An 18,258-nucleotide genomic window follows, 5' to 3' on the forward strand; every position below is an offset into this window, starting at 1 on the left:
ACTAAACTACCAATAGCCCTTAAAAGGGCCTTTTGCTGGGCATTGCCCCAAAGAAATCAGCTCTTTTACCTGTAAAAAAAAAAAAAATACAAACATCCCCCCAACAGTAAAACCCACCACCCACACAACCAAACCTCTCAAATAAAATCCTATCTAAAAAAACTAAGCTCCCCATTGCCCTGAAAAGGGCATTTGGATGGGCATTGCCCTTAAAAGGGCATTTAGCTCTTTTTCAGCCCAAACCCTAAGCTAAAAATAAAACCCACCCAATAAACCCTTAAAAAAACATAACACTAAATCCAGTTTTTTAAGACCCGACATCCATCCTCAACAAAGCGGCAGAAGTCCTAAGCGAAGCCGGCAGAAGTCTTCATCCAAGCGTGCCGAAGTCTTCATCCAAACTGCATGTTCTATCTTCATCCATCCGGCATGGAGCGGCTCCATCTTCAAGACATCCGGCGCATAGCATCCTCTTCTTCTGACGGCTAACAAAGAATGAAGGTTCCTTTAAGGTACGTCATCCAAGATCGGAAATAAAGGTGAAAAATTGCAATCAGCCAATAGGATTGAGCTTCAATCCTATTGACTGATCCAATTAGCCAATAGGATTGAGCTCATATTCTATTGGCTGATTGCCTGCTAACGCTGGGTTTTTGCAAACCTGTAATAGCAGCGCGATAGGGAGGTGAACGGTGACAATAACTTGCAAGTTAGCACCAAGCCGCTCTTACCGCAAATCTCGGAATCTAGTTTTTAAATAGACCTCCCTCAGGTTATTTTTTTTAGAAAGCCCCTGTGTCAACTACTTCTTTCAGTCCCTCTGGATACAATGATCTTAATCTATATATCCAGAAGGTTTCTCTTTGTCTAAGTAAGGTAATTAAATTTGTTGTCGTTGTCCATAGGATGGATTCTAATGGAGCAATCACCATCTTACACTTTTACCATGATAATAAATGTGATTTCTAGATGCATTGAACTAGATCACAAGTTGTGCGGTATGGCTATACCGCTGAAAAAATGGCCTTTGCGAGCGGACTATTCATCTCACCCGTATTAAAATTTGCAGTGGTATGGCTATACCGCAACTATCCATTCCGCACTCAAAAAATGGCTTTTGAGAGTGGAGTTTTCAGGTCACCCGTGTTATAGATTGTGCGGTCCAGCTATTCCGCTAGCATTATGGCTTATACCGCCACAATCCACTCCGCTTTCAAAATCCAGTAGTTATGGATTTTGCAAAACAAATTTTCAAATTAGCCAATAGGATGAGAGCTACTGAAATCCTATTGGCTGTTCAAATCAGCCAAAAGGATTTCAGTAGCTCTCATCCTATTGGCTGATTTGAAAATTTCAGCCAATAGGAATGCAAGGTACCCCAATATAAAACGGTACCTTGCATTCAATCTTCAGTGTGCGTCAGAGGATCACATGAAGAGGAGGCTCCATGTCGGATGTCATTGCGCTCGTCGAGCCTGCTCCGCACTGCCTCAGCTCCGTGACCTCTGGATAAAGATGGAAGATGGCTCCGCAACACCAGGATGAAGACTGAAGATGGAGCTGTCTGGAAGAAGACCTTCAACGCCGTACTTTAGGAATGGTACCTTTGTCGGGGTTAGTGTTCGTTTTTTTTATTTTTTAATGGGCAGCAAAAGAGCTCAATGGCCCTTTTAAGGGGAATGCCCATACAAATGTCCCTTTAGGAGCAATGGGTAGCTTAGTTTTATTTTAGTTAGGTCTTTTTTATTGTTTTCAAAAAAGAGCCGATTGCTTCAGGGCACTGCCCTACAATAGGCCCTTTTAAGGGCTATTGGTAGTTTATTGTTAGATTTAAATTTTTTTATTTTGGGGTGGCTTTTTGGTTTTATAGGGGTAATAGATTAGGTTTGTTTCATTATTTTTGATAATTTCATTTATTATTTTTGTAATTTTAGACTTTGTTTTTTTTCGCAGTGTTAGGATTTTTAATTTTGCAATTTAGGTTTTTATTTTTAGTATTTTTTATTTTGTTAAAATAGTAATGTTAGGGTTATTTATAGTTTAAGCTTAGGTTTTTTTTATTTCACAGGTAAGTTTTTATTTATTTAAAGGTAGTTATGTTGTAACTTTAATTTAAAGTTAGCTGGTGTTACGGGCTAATTTAGGTAGTCACAATGCGGGTGTTTGGCGGTTTAGTGGTTAATAGATTTCGTTTAGTGTCGGCGATGTCGGGGGTGGCGGATTAGGAGTTAATATCTTTAGTTAGTGTCGGCGATGTTGGGGGGTGGCGGATTATTGGTATTTAAACTAGGAGTTTATGTTAGGGTGTTTTTACATAACTTTCTTGTCTCCATAGACATCAATAGGGATTGCATTATAGCGATCACCATTCCGCAATCGCAGGTGTTAGTTTTTTTCTAACACTTTTTCTCCATTGATGTCTATGGGGGAATACATGCATGGGCACGTCAAGTTAGGACTTGTCTTTTGTGCGGTATGGAGCTTAACTCCCCATTTTCATGCCACTCTTCCGTCATCATAGCCATTGCTATGATCGTGGCGTGACTCGCCATGGTCACGGTGGTTGTTGTGGGTGTGCAACGATGATGTCATTGCCGCACGCCATAGTATCCGATGCCGCTCTAGATTCACCTAGGAGGTCTCCTTGTCGTGAACAGGTGCCTATGTAAGTACCTCCTTAACTTCTCTTCACTGCCTAAGTATAGGTATTCACTTTGTGTTTTCCTGGGTGCTTGTACTGGTGATATTGCTGGATTGCCTTACCATTGCTGAACTCTGCCTGTCTGACCACCCTGCCTGTTTAACCCCTGGATTGCTGGATTGCCTTACCATTGCTGAATTCTGCCTGTCTGGCCTTCCTGGTTTACCCCTGAACTGCTAAACTGCTGGATAACCTTTGTTGCTGACCTCTGCCTGTTCCTGACTATTCTGCTGGTTACCCTTGTACTGCTAATCTGCTGGATTGCCTTTCTATTGTTTCCGTGAAGGACTACCCTGTCTACCATGAGTACTGCTTACCTCATTTATTAAATTCACTGTGTTCTGGGATATTTCCTTATCCTTCCACTTGAAGCCGGGATAAGAAGACTACTAGCCAAGTTTGGTCTAATAGGGAAATATCCCACGAGCATTACATTGTACTTGGGCCATGGACCTAAATGAGGTAGTAAGAGCAGTCTCTCTTCAGGGACAGACCCTGGGAACCCACACCATACCCTTGCAGAATGTGGATTCTAAACAAGAGGCTATATCCGCTATGCTCTCCTCACTGGTTGCAGAGAAAACTGCTGCTCCTGTTGTTACACAGCTGGCCCCTGCTGCTTGTGCTGCAACTCCCCCCCCCCGTTTCTGGAAGTATACCCCGGATACCGTTGCCTGACAAGTATGATGGTACTACCAACTTTAAGGGATTTCTCAACCAGTGCAGGCTGCAGTTCCGCAATGATCCTCACACCTTCCAGTCTCCTCAGTCAAAGGTCACTTTTATCATTTCTTTATTGAAAGATAAGGCCCTATCCTGGGTCTCTCCCATTTTGGAACAGATCGCTCAGCTCCTGAACGATGCAGATGCCTTAATTTCTGCATTATCTTCCGTATTTGGGATGTCCGGATGCACTTCTGCTGCAGAGTACTCTCTCTTGGATCTCCACCAGAGAAATAGATCTGTGGCACAATACACCATCGAGTTTCGCACCTTGGCACATGAGACCAGTTGGAATGGCAGTGCCCTCAAAGCAGCCTTCAGGAGAGGCCTGCATGAGAGCATCAAGGATGAGCTCACTTATCGTGATCTTCCATCTTCCCTGGAGGAATTCATAACACTTTGTATCAGCCTGGATTCTCACTTTCAGGAGATACAAGCTGAGAGAGAGAGAGAGAACTTGTAGAATCCTTCCCTCTCTCTCTCCTACTTGTAAGTCTCTAGACTATCCTCTACCCCTTCAGCACCTCCTGTTACCTCTGAAGAAGAACCCATGGATCTCTCTTCCCTTAAGCCCTATAAATCTGAAAGACAGAGAAGAAGGAGATTGAGACTGTGTTTCTATTGTGGTTCTAATACACACCAACTCAAGAATTATGATATACTGCCGGGAAAAGCTAACGCTTAGAGGATAAAAGTGGGGTATCTCTAAGCCTGGCTACTACTAATTCCCCTCACCCTTTTTGGATCCTGGTACCTGTTACCCTTACCTTTCTTCAAAATTCAGTCCACGCTCAAGCCGTTATTGATTCAGGGTAAGCTGGAATTTTTCTAGATCACCATTTCATGATACATGCAGGGTTGCTCCTTCTACTGAAAAAAACATTGTCTTAAAATAACTACTCTGGATGGCACTCCCCTTGAATCAGGTTTAATCCATTTCGAATCAGCACCCCTAACCATGACTGTGGGAGTCCTACATACCGAACAGTTGCAGTCCGATGTCATTCATTCTCCTGCACAACCAGTTATCCTTGGTCTTCCTTGGCTACGTCAACACAATCTTCAATTTGACTGGACTGAGGGACAGTTGGCCTCTTGGGGTAAATCCTGTTTCCACTCCTTCCTGGCTAAGGTTATTCTGCTGCATCACATCCCTATAGCCAGCCTTCTGACCCCTTCTAATCTTCCCTCAGTATATGCAGAATTTATGGATGCCTTTCAAAAGAAAGCAGCTGATGTGCTGCCACCTCACCATCCTTACGACTGCAAAATTGACCTCTTTCCTGGAGCCCCACTTCCTAAAGGGAGGACTTATCCGCTCTCCAAAGCTGAAACCAAGGCCATGGAGGAATATATCCAAGAAAACCTAGCTAAAGGCTTTATTCACCCTTCCTGGCTTCTATTTTGTCAGCAAAAAGGATGGTGGTCTCAGACCCTGTATCGGCTACAGAGCCCTAAACAACATTACAATTGAATCATTATCCAATTCCTTTGATCACTGAATTATATGATTTACTCCAGAATGCTTGTGTCAGATCCTCTTTTCCCCTTTCTCACTGGCCCTTTAAATTTCCCCTGAGCTATTTAACCTCGCAACCTTCCTCTCCTTGTTGCTGGATAATTGAAGCACTCACTTCTAACTGTGTGTCTTTGAGCCAATCCGGCTCCATCCCTGATGTCAGCTGTTTTTCTGTTCAACGGACATTCTCTCTCTACCTGCTCAGCTACATGCTCTAGACAATCTGCTCGCTGCTGGAGCTTGCGGTTTTACGTCATCAGCTGCTGCCGCTCACAACTCTCAGACCTGCTTGGTTGCCGCTCTCAGTTGTTACCGCTCCCGGATCTGAACCTCCTCTTGGAATTCAAGTAGCAGTCAGGTTGTATATAGACTTACCGTTATTCCAATTGATACTGCTGAACTGCCTAACTTATTACAAGATTATTGTTCCTTCCTCTGTGTCAATTTAAACACTACTTCCTGCATTGCTTATCTAACAGCCTTCCGAGTTTAACCAAACTTCTGTGTCTGACTCTCAAACTCCATCTGGCTCATAATAAAGACAGATCGGTTAACTTGACAAAAGTCAATCCCTGTTAACCCCTCTGTCACAAATCTACATTTACTAGGCTGCTCACATTGTTTACTATGTTTATATACGTTTGCTTATAGAAAAACCTCTAACACAGTGACATTAAAGAATACTAACCAGAAAAACAAGTTGATACTGATATAATTATCCAGCCTAAGCCAGAGGTTATAAGCAAATATGGATTTAACTGACTTAGCAAATCAAGTCACTACATTAACTCAACGTATGGATACTCAGAAACTAACGCCTAGATTTAGAGTTCTGCGGCCAAAGGGGTGCGTTAGCTATGCGTGCTTTTTTTCCCCCGCACCTTTTAAATACCGCTTCACAGAATGGCTGGGTTTTCAGTGCGTTAGGCTCCAAAAAGGGAGCGTAGAGCATAATTTAACGCCACTGCAACTCTAGATACCAGCGGTGCTTACGGAAGCGGCCAGCTTCAAAAACGTGCTCGTGCACGATATCCCCATAGAAACACCTGCAAAAAAGCCGTGTTCAGCTCCTAACGCAGCCCCATTGTTTTCTATGGGGAAACACTTCCTACGTCTGCACCTAACACTCTAACATGTACCCGAGTCTAAACACCCCTAACCTTACACTTATTAACCCCTATTCTGCCGCCCCTGCTATCGCTGACACCTGCATATTTTTTTAACCCCTAATCTGCCGCTCTGTAAACCGCCGCTACTTACATTATCCCTATGTACCCCTAATCTGCTGCCCCTAACACCGCCGACCCCTATATTATATTAATTAACCCCTAATCTGCCCCCCACAAGGTCGCCTCCACCTGCCTACACTTATTAACCCCTAATCTGTCGACCGGACCGCAACGCTATTATAATAAAGTTATTAACCCCGAATCCGCCTCACTCCCGCCTCAATAACCCTATAATAAATAGTATTAACCCCTAATCTGCCCTCCCTAACATAGCCGACAGCTAACTTCAAACATTAACCCCTAATCTGCCGACTGGAGCTCACCGCTATTCTAATAAATGTATTAACCCCTAAAGCTAATTCTAACCCTAACCCTAACACCCCCCTAAGTTAAATATAATTTTTATCTAACAAAATAAATTAACTATTATTAAATAACTTATTCCTATTTAAAGCTAAATACTTACCTGTAAAATAAACCCTAATATAGCTACAATATAAATTATAATTATATTATAGCTATTTTAGGATTAATATTTATTTTACAGGCAACTTTGTAATTATATTAACCAGGTACAATAGCTATTAAATAGTTAAGAACTTTTTTCTGGGGCTGGAGTTTTGTCGTTAGATTTCTAACGCTCACTTCAGCCACGACTCTAAATACCGGAGTTAGAAAGATCCCATTGAAAAGATAGGATACGCAATTGACGTAAAGGGATCTGCGGTATGGAAAAGTTGCGGCTGGAAAGTGAGCGTTAGACCCTTTCCTGACTGACTCCAAATACCGGCGGTAGCCTAAAACCAGCGTTAGGAGCCTCTAACGCTGGTTTTGACGGCTACCGCCCAACTCTAAATCTAGGTCTAAGGGAGGTACAAACTGAAAACCAGGTACTTAAAGAGAGATGTATTCAGCCAAACCTGCACACACAGATGTACTCCCTGAGCCCCAGGTGTCTTTACCAGATAAATTTACTGGCAATAGGACAACCTTTAAAGAATTCAGAAACGCCTGTCTATTGTTGTATGAACTCAAACCAAGAACATACAACAACGACAGAATAAAAGTCCTCACTACAATCTCTTATTTGAGGGGTGAGCTCTGCTATATGGGCAGGCAGTTTATTTGAAATCCAAAATCCAATTCTCAATTCCTTACAGGATTTTCGAAAAGCATTTTCTTCACTATATGATGATCCTTTTAAGCAGGATTCTGCAGAGACCTCGCTTAGGGCCTTGAGACAAGGCAGACTTCCTGTTGAAAATTATATTTCACAGTTTAAAATATATGCAATAGAGTCTAAGTGGAATGAGCCATCACTTAGAAATCAGTTCAGAATTGGGCTCTCTGAGGATATCAAGGACGAACTATCCCGTACTGGAGTCCCAGAGAGATTGGAGCATTTATTCATCCACTGCACAACCATTGACAGGCGGTTACGTGAACGCAAGCAAGAAAGGGCTAACAACCCAGGTTCATACAAGCGTTATAATGTCCCCTCAGTTCATCCTAAGGAGTCTGAAACTCTGATGGATATTGGCTTTATCCGAGGTCCCCTCTCTCCAGAGGAGAAAGGCAGAAGACAAGCTCTTAGATTGTGTATGCACTGTGTTGCCCCAGAGCATGATGTGAATGCCTGTCCACTTCTAAAAAACGACTAAATCGGGTAAGATTAATTTAAATCCTCTTAATCTAACACTAAATAAACAATTACAACCTCACATATCTCTACCCTTTACCTTACAGTGGAATCTTCACAGCTTAAAGATTGACGCCATAATCGACACCGCGCATCAGGGAATTACATAGATTTAGAATTTGTAAATAGAAATAAAATACCCTCACAAGCAAAACAGTCTCCTGTCTCTATTAATTTAGTTGATGGTTCTTCTCTTTCAACAGGTCCTGTAACACTTGAAACTACACCTCTTCTCATGTGTACTACCTCTGGACATAGAGAATCCATTAGTTTTGACATAATACCAAGTCCTCTATACCCTGTTATACTTGGTCTATCCTGGTTATAGGTGCATAAATCTATCTTTGACTGGCAGCATATGACAATCACCTTAACCTCACCATACTGTTCTCAGACATGTTACTACTTAGACAACATCCTACTCTCGTCCACCAACAATATACCTATTGAATATAACGACTTTCATGATGTATTAAATAAAATAGATGCACAAACACTTCCACCACATAGGTCATATGACTGTCCTATTGATCTGTTAACAAATATAAAATGAGAGGGCGCTAAAAGCAAGAATAAATACCACACTTAATCTCTAAAAAATTATGAGTTTAATAAACATAATTAAACATATATATGGCAAGTAAAAATTACTAACATCAAAAAATAGAAGGGACGTCTCCCTATAAAAAATAAATCTTAAAAATACCACCAATATATTCAGAAAAAATGTTAAAATTCCATTTATCATCCGTATGTATAAGGACAAAAAAGTATAGTCAAATCGATGTAGACCACTGGTAAAAATTGATCCGCAAATGCTCAGGGACCAGCAGTTGATAATGATCCAAAAAAATGATTAACAATGTTGCATAACACTTTCAGTCATTTTGTGGCAATTCTTAAATAGATGAGTGCCTAAAGTTTAAAGACAGCGTTCCACCTTTTATATGCAATTATCAAAAGTACTTATGTATATGTTAAAAAGGGCGCTCCAGGGCGTCTTACCGTTTTCTTTTATCGGCTAAAAGCAGGCCGCTCAGCTTATGTAGTGAAGGTTCACCCGTGGTGATTGAGTGATATTCAAGCTTCCAGGTAAACTCCCACTAAGGTTTAACCGTCTCACAGCAAGCCGTTCTGACCACACTGGTGGCGGTTTCCTCTCGGTGGTTGAGCACGGTAATGGTCCGTGTCACTGGCTGGATCTGTCCTGACTGAGGTTAACACCTTACTTTGTACCTTTTAGTAACAACGGCTTCAGGACAAAATAGAAATTCTGGCAGCATGAAGTAACGGAGAATGTCAGTGAGTCCCGCACTTAGCGTGTATCACGCGCGGGATAAAAAGAACTAGGTACCTAGTGTCAGATATTTGCTCTTAGCAGGATAAGCAACTCTCCTTCTACGCGTTTCACCCAGCTGTGGGCTTTCTCAAGATAAAAGTTGCTCCCAGAACAAAGTTTAAAAACCTGCTGCTTCTCTTCTATTGGTCCGAGTTCTAATTGCTTTAAAAGGTGGATTTCATTTTAAGGTGGATTGTCCGTTTCTTCAACATTCTAAGAATTTGGCACTTGTTTAGCCATCTTGGAATATTTAAAAATGTTATAAATATTTTGATTAAAAAATTGGTATAACTTTAAAACATTTTATTTGGTGGTATTATAAAATTGATTGGTGGTATTTATAAATATATTAAAAAACTAAATAATATTCACAAAATTGCAATAATATATAGCAACACAAAATTGATTATTTAAAATTAAATAAATAAATAAATTAGAGGATTTATGGAGAATCAAGACCTTGTTTCTCGTATTGGCATTGTATGATATAACTACATAATTGTTATCACATGGATTTGTGTGTAATCCATATATCCTAGATTATTTCTAAATATTAGGAATACGCATATTTGGAACAAGGAATTTCTTATGTTTGAGAAAAAATAGAAATAATAAATATATGATGGTCTAGCTTCCTCCAATCATAATATATGTGAGGATTTTGATGAGTTTATCATAACTGTCTCTGGGAAGATTTATATTCCTAAAAAAGGGGACAGATCCATTTCTGAATTTAACCCAGCAGGGTGAAGGGAGTTATACTTATAAATAAATTCAGCTTCTTTTTTGAGGAGTTTATTTACAAAATTTCCTCCTCTCCAATCCCCTTTTACTATGTGGATACCCCAGAATTTAAAGTGTTCTAAGTTGTTGTTATGAATGTCTCTAAAATGTTTATAAAGGTGAGTGTCTAAATTACCTTTCTCAATATTGCATAGGTGTTCCCTAATCCTATCACGTAACATTCTTGTTGTTTCTCCAAAATACACTAAATTGCATGAACATTTTATAACATATATCACTCCCTTCTGTGAGCATCTTATTATATTTTTAATATCCAGTTTTTCCATTTTTTCGGTTATGTTTATGGAGCTGCTCTTTGTACTATATTTGCATGCTCTACATAAATGACATGGAAAGAAACCCTTCAAATTATGTCCATGTAGGTCTTTATCAGATGAGGTTATTGCATCTCCTTTGAGTTCACTGGGTGCTAAAATTTGTTTGAGGTTTTTGGCTTTTCTAAAAATAATTTTAGGTTTGACTGCTAGTACATCTCCTATGATTGGATCCTTTTTTATAATATTCCAATGTTTATTTACAATTTTCTTTATGATTTGGTGATTCTCACTATAATCAGTGACCAGAGCCACATTATACTCATTGTTGGTATTCCTGGTCTCATGTTTGTCTTTGTATTCTAATAGTGACCTCCTGTCAGTATCATGTGCTCTTTTTATGGCTCCTTCGAGTTCTTTTTCAGAATAGCCTCTATCATGAAACCTTTGTTGTAAGATGTTAATTTGTGTTTGGAAATCGACATGTCTTGAACAGTTTTTTTTAATTCTGAGAAACTGTCCTATAGGTATATTCTCCTTCCACCCTATATGATGACAGCTTTTTTTATGTACATAATTATTGCAGTCTACTTTTTTAAAAAATGTTCTGGTGGCAATGTTCCCCTCATCTATAAACAGTTCTAGATCTAAAAATGAAATGTTTGTCTGACTGTGTTCATAAGTGAATTTTAGACCTTTATCATTTAAATTCATATGTTCAAAGAATAATTTAAGATTTTGCTCTGTTCCTCTCCAGATGATTAGAATATCATCAATGTACCTTTTGAAGAGCACGAGGTCCGCGCCAAACTCATGGGAGCTTAAAAAATCATTCTCCCAGTTACCCATAAAAATATTAGCATAACTTGGCGCGAACCTCGTGCCCATTGCGGTACCTTCCAGTTGTAAATAATATTTCCCGTTAAATTCAAAATAATTATTTTCAAGAATAAACTCAATGCTTTTAAGGATGAATTGTTTCTTAAGTGTACTGATGCTTACATCTTTGCTTATAGTATCGTTAACTGCTTTTAGTCCCTTTTTATGGTCTATTACTGTATATAAGGATGTGACATCGCTCGTTGCTAGAATGAAATTGGGTTCCCATTTGATATTTTCCATCAGTTGTAAAACTTGAGTAGAATCCCTAAGGTATGTGTCTAGTTGCTTTACATATTTTTGGAGGAAAATGTCGACATATCTCGATAAGTTACATGTAATGGAACCAATCCCGGAGATAATAGGTCTCCCTGGGGGATTGGTCAAACTTTTATGTACCTTGGGTAAAAAATAAAAGATGGGAGTTCTAGGAAACTCTGGATACAGAAATAGATACTCATTATCATTTAAAATGCCATCATGTTTACCCTCTTCCAATATTTTGAGAAGATTTTTCTTGATCCTCTTTATGGGATTCAATTCTAATATTTTATAGGTCTGTTTATCATTAAGGATTCTATTTGCTTCTGTTACATAATTTTCTTTATTCATAATTACGACCCCCCCCACCCTTATCCGCAGGTTTTATGATAACTTCTTTATCCCTTTGTAATCTGTCAATGATATCTTTATCTTTTTTAGTCAAATTATAATTTGGCTTTGATTTTTTGGGACTAAATTCCTTAAGATCTTTGAGAACCATTTTCTCAAAGGTTTCCAGATTTGAGCCCTTGGCAAATAGCGGATAAAATTTAGACTTAGGTTTCAATATTGTGTGTGTGGTCGTAGTTTGTGTATCAGTAATAGTACCTGGAAATCTTGAAGGAATGGACTGTTTCTCAATTGGATTTTTCATAAAGTAACGTTTAAGAGTGAGTTTTCTCACAAATTGTTTCACATGGATGTGAGTGTTAAACTTATTCATAGTGGTGGTTGGGGCAAATGACATCCCTAGGGCTAATATCCTTTTTTCATCCTTATCTAATTCTTTATTACTGAGGTTAAAAATACCAGATTCATCAGTGGCTATTTCACTCTTTTTGCCTCTCCTTCTATTCTTTCCTCCTCTTTGTCCTCTAGTTGTCTTTTCTTTTGATTTAGTGGGGTATAGAATTTCTCCCTTCTTTCTAATGCCATTAGGTTTTTTGAGGTGCCCTCTCTCGGAGGGCTGTTCTCTAAAAAATCCTTCTCTATGTAATTTTGACCATTCGAATCATTGTCATTGAGTTCATTAAGAGATAGAAATTTATTTTTCATTTCTATCTGCCAGCTATCTATTCTGGGTCTGTACGATCTATCATCATCATAGTCACGTGAATTTCGATATGTGAAAGAATTTGTGTGGTTGTGTTTAGCAGCTATAGGATCTATATTATAATCTTGATAACTAATATGGTTTCTGTCATTGTGATGATAGAATCTTCTATCATATGAATATGTATTCTCATTGGGTTGATGCATTCTGTGATGTGCATTGCTTTCTGAATTGTGAGTTCTATGGTTATAATAGCTTTGTTGATGCATCCTTTGATTCTGAAAATTATCATAATTGCGTCTGTAATTTTGATAGTGGGGTTTGTAATGTTGTTGTGCCATATGTTCAGGGTTCTTTCTCCAATTTTGATAATTGTAATTATAATTACCCCTATTATAACCTACATCATTAGTTTTCCTTCTAAATTGTCCATCCCTTTCAAAACCTTCTCTATTATAATCTTGATTTCTATTTCCCAGGTTTTTATGAGATTGATAATCTCTAGTAGAATTTTCCCTATTCGAGATACATAGATCTCCTTCTTCTTGCTGTAATAAAATGGCTGTATCCTTGTTTTTTATTTTTTCGTTATATTCTACCAAATCAATCCTGTCTCTTTCAAGTTTTTTCCATTTTGTATCTAATAGTCCATGCTTTAGTTCAGTTAGTTTATTCACTAGATTTGTTTGTCTCTCTTTGAAATTTGGATGTTCCCTTTTCATTTCTAACTTGTTTTTATATTCTATAATTTTAGTGTTAATTTCATTTAGTGTCTCTTTTCGTGATTTTTTTAAAATTTCTATTAGATTACATGATGCATTTTTTAAAACTGTGTCCCATTCACCTTGATGTGTTTGGTTTAAAGTAAATGTGCATGTTTTTTTAAATTTGAGGCCCCTAGGAATCAGGTCCAACTCAGTGTATTTGTCTAAAAATATTAATTCCATTTTTTGTTTTAGCTCTCTAGTCATCAATTTCTCAAGTTCGTTAATTAATTGGTGAAAATCTAAAGTGTTACTATGTGTTGTATCTTTAGTGATGTTTGTGTTGCTAAGTTCAATGAGAAGGTTATCTCTAAATGAGAATAGTTCAGATTCCATAATGGTGATTAAATTAAATACAGATGGTGTGATACGTCTTATAAAAGAAAGAACTGTGATGAAAAGTATCTCTTAGATAGTGATTAAATACAAATGGGTGTGATTTGAGGACTAAGGTAAAGAATATTTTTTAATGGTCGATAGAGATTATAAATGTGTGACCCAGCTGCTATATATTAGAGATACAGGGAAATGAAAAAACAAGTGTTATAAAGCGCTAAGGTCTAAAAATTAATCCAGGATATTCTAATCATCTGGAGAGGAACAGAGCAAAATCTTAAATTATTCTTTGAACATATGAATTTAAATGATAAAGGTCTAAAATTCACTTATGAACACAGTCAGACAAACATTTCATTTTTAGATCTAGAACTGTTTATAGATGAGGGGAAGATTGCCACCAGAACATTTTTAAAAAAAGTAGACTGCAATAATTATGTACATAAAAAAAGCTGTCATCATATAGGGTGGAAGGAGAATATACCTATAGGACAGTTTCTCAGAATTAAAAAAAACTGTTCAAGACATGTCGATTTCCAAACACAAATTAACATCTTACAACAAAGGTTTCATGATAGAGGCTATTCTGAAAAAGAACTCGAAGGAGCCATAAAAAGAGCACATGATACTGACAGGAGGTCACTATTAGAATACAAAGACAAACATGAGACCAGGAATACCAACAATGAGTATAATGTGGCTCTGGTCACTGATTATAGTGAGAATCACCAAATCATAAAGAAAATTGTAAATAAACATTGGAATATTATAAAAAAGGATCCAATCATAGGAGACGTACTAGCAGTCAAACCTAAAATTATTTTTAGAAAAGCCAAAAACCTCAAACAAATTTTAGCACCCAGTGAACTCAAAGGAGATGCAATAACCTCATCTGATAAAGACCTACATGGACATAATTTGAAGGGTTTCTTTCCATGTCATTTATGTAGAGCATGCAAATATAGTACAAAGAGCAGCTCCATAAACATAACCGAAAAAATGGAAAAACTGGATATTAAAAATATAATAAGATGCTCACAGAAGGGAGTGATATATGTTATAAAATGTTCATGCAATTTAGTGTATTTTGGAGAAACAACAAGAATGTTACGTGATAGGATTAGGGAACACCTATGCAATATTGAGAAAGGTAATTTAGACACTCACCTTTATAAACATTTTAGAGACATTCATAACAACAACTTAGAACACTTTAAATTCTGGGGTATCCACATAGTAAAAGGGGATTGGAGAGGAGGAAATTTTGTAAATAAACTCCTCAAAAAAGAAGCTGAATTTATTTATAAGTATAACTCCCTTCACCCTGCTGGGTTAAATTCAGAAATGGATCTGTCCCCTTTTTTAGGAATATAAATCTTCCCAGAGACAGTTATGATAAACTCATCAAAATCCTCACATATATTATGATTGGAGGAAGCTAGACCATCATATATTTATTATTTCTATTTTTTCTCAAACATAAGAAATTCCTTGTTCCAAATATGCGTATTCCTAATATTTAGAAATAATCTAGGATATATGTATTACACACAAATCCATGTGATAACAATTATGTAGTTATATCATACAATGCCAATACGAGAAACAAGGTCTTGATTCTCCATAAATCCTCTAATTTATTTATTTATTTAATTTTAAATAATCAATTTTGTGTTGCTATATATTATTGCAATTTTGTGAATATTATTTAGTTTTTTAATATATTTATAAATACCACCAATCAATTTTATAATACCACCAAATAAAATGTTTTAAAGTTATACCAATTTTTTAATCAAAATATTTATAACATTTTTAAATATTCCAAGATGGCTAAACAAGTGCCAAATTCTTAGAATGTTGAAGAAACGGACAATCCACCTTAAAATGAAATCCACCTTTTAAAGCAATTAGAACTCGGACCAATAGAAGAGAAGCAGCAGGTTTTTAAACTTTGTTCTGGGAGCAACTTTTATCTTGAGAAAGCCCACAGCTGGGTGAAACGCGTAGAAGGAGAGTTGCTTATCCTGCTAAGAGCAAATATCTGACACTAGGTACCTAGTTCTTTTTATCCCGCGCGTGATACACGCTAAGTGCGGGACTCACTGACATTCTCCGTTACTTCATGCTGCCAGAATTTCTATTTTGTCCTGAAGCCGTTGTTACTAAAAGGTACAAAGTAAGGTGTTAACCTCAGTCAGGACAGATCCAGCCAGTGACACGGACCATTACCGTGCTCAACCACCGAGAGGAAACCGCCACCAGTGTGGTCAGAACGGCTTGCTGTGAGACGGTTAAACCTTAGTGGGAGTTTACCTGGAAGCTTGAATATCACTCAATCACCACGGGTGAACCTTCACTACATAAGCTGAGCGGCCTGCTTTTAGCCGATAAAAGAAAACGGTAAGACGCCCTGGAGCTCCCTTTTTAACATATACATAAGTACTTTTGATAATTGCATATAAAAGGTGGAACGCTGTCTTTAAACTTTAGGCACTCATCTATTTAAGAATTGCCACAAAATGACTGAAAGTGTTATGCAACATTGTTAATCATTTTTTTGGATCATTATCAACTGCTGGTCCCTGAGCATTTGCGGATCAATTTTTACCAGTGGTCTACATCGATTTGACTATACTTTTTTGTCCTTATACATACGGATGATAAATGGAATTTTAACATTTTTTCTGAATATATTGGTGGTATTTTTAAGATTTATTTTTTATAGGGAGACGTCCCTTCTATTTTTTGATGTTAGTAATTTTTACTTGCCATATATATGTTTAATTATGTTTATTAAACTCATAATTTTTTAGAGATTAAGTGTGGTATTTATTCTTGCTTTTAGCGCCCTCTCATTTTATATTTGATACTCTGTTTTCTATATAGCCATTTGGAGAGGTGGTTAGGGAGAGGCCTGGATTAATTTTTAGACCTTAGCGCTTTATAACACTTGTTTTTTCATTTCCCTGTATCTCTAATATATAGCAGCTGGGTCACACATTTATAATCTCTATCGACCATTAAAAAATATTCTTTACCTTAGTCCTCAAATCACACCCATTTGTATTTAATCACTATCTAAGAGATACTTTTCATCACAGTTCTTTCTTTTATAAGACGTATCACACCATCTGTATTTAATTTAATCACCATTATGGAATCTGAACTATTCTCATTTAGAGATAACCTTCTCATTGAACTTAGCAACACAAACATCACTAAAGATACAACACATAGTAACACTTTAGATTTTCACCAATTAATTAACGAACTTGAGAAATTGATGACTAGAGAGCTAAAACAAAAAATGGAATTAATATTTTTAGACAAATACACTGAGTTGGACCTGATTCCTAGGGGCCTCAAATTTAAAAAAACATGCACATTTACTTTAAACCAAACACATCAAGGTGAATGGGACACAGTTTTAAAAAATGCATCATGTAATCTAATAGAAATTTAAAAAAAATCACGAAAAGAGACACTAAATGAAATTAACACTAAAATTATAGAATATAAAAACAAGTTAGAAATGAAAAGGGAACATCCAAATTTCAAAGAGAGACAAACAAATCTAGTGAATAAACTAACTGAACTAAAGCATGGACTATTAGATACAAAATGGAAAAAACTTGAAAGAGACAGGATTGATTTGGTAGAATATAACGAAAAAATAAAAAACAAGGATACAGCCATTTTATTACAGCAAGAAGAAGGAGATCTATGTATCTCGAATAGGGAAAATTCTACTAGAGATTATCAATCTCATAAAAACCTGGGAAATAGAAATCAAGATTATAATAGAGAAGGTTTTGAAAGGGATGGACAATTTAGAAGGAAAACTAATGATGTAGGTTATAATAGGGGTAATTATAATTACAATTATCAAAATTGGAGAAAGAACCCTGAACATATGGCACAACAACATTACAAACCCCACTATCAAAATTACAGACGCAATTATGATAATTTTCAGAATCAAAGGATGCATCAACAAAGCTATTATAACCATAGAACTCACAATTCAGAAAGCAATGCACATCACAGAATGCATCAACCCAATGAGAATACATATTCATATGATAGAAGATTCTATCATCACAATGACAGAAACCATATTAGTTATCAAGATTATAATATAGATCCTAGAGCTGCTAAACACAACCACACAAATTCTTTCACATATCGAAATTCACGTGACTATGATGATGATAGATCGTACAGACCCAGAATAGATAGCTGGCAGATAGAAATGAAAAATAAATTTCTATCTCTTAATGAACTCAATGACAATGATTCGAATGGTCAAAATTACATAGAGAAGGATTTTTTAGAGAACAGCCCTCCGAGAGAGGGCACCTCAAAAAACCTAATGGCATTAGAAAGAAGGGAGAAATTCTATACCCCACTAAATCAAAAGAAAAGACAACTAGAGGACAAAGAGGAGGAAAGAATAGAAGGAGAGGCAAAAAGAGTGAAATAGCCACTGATGAATCTGGTATTTTTAACCTCAGTAATAAAGAATTAGATAAGGATGAAAAAAGGATATTAGCCCTAGGGATGTCATTTGCCCCAACCACCACTATGAATAAATTTAACACTCACATCCATGTGAAACAATTTGTGAGAAAACTCACTCTTAAACGTTACTTTATGAAAAATCCAATTGAGAAACAGTCCATTCCTTCAAGAT

Source organism: Bombina bombina, chromosome 3 (assembly GCF_027579735.1).
Source record: "Bombina bombina isolate aBomBom1 chromosome 3, aBomBom1.pri, whole genome shotgun sequence".
Taxonomy (NCBI): Eukaryota; Metazoa; Chordata; class Amphibia; order Anura; family Bombinatoridae; genus Bombina; species Bombina bombina.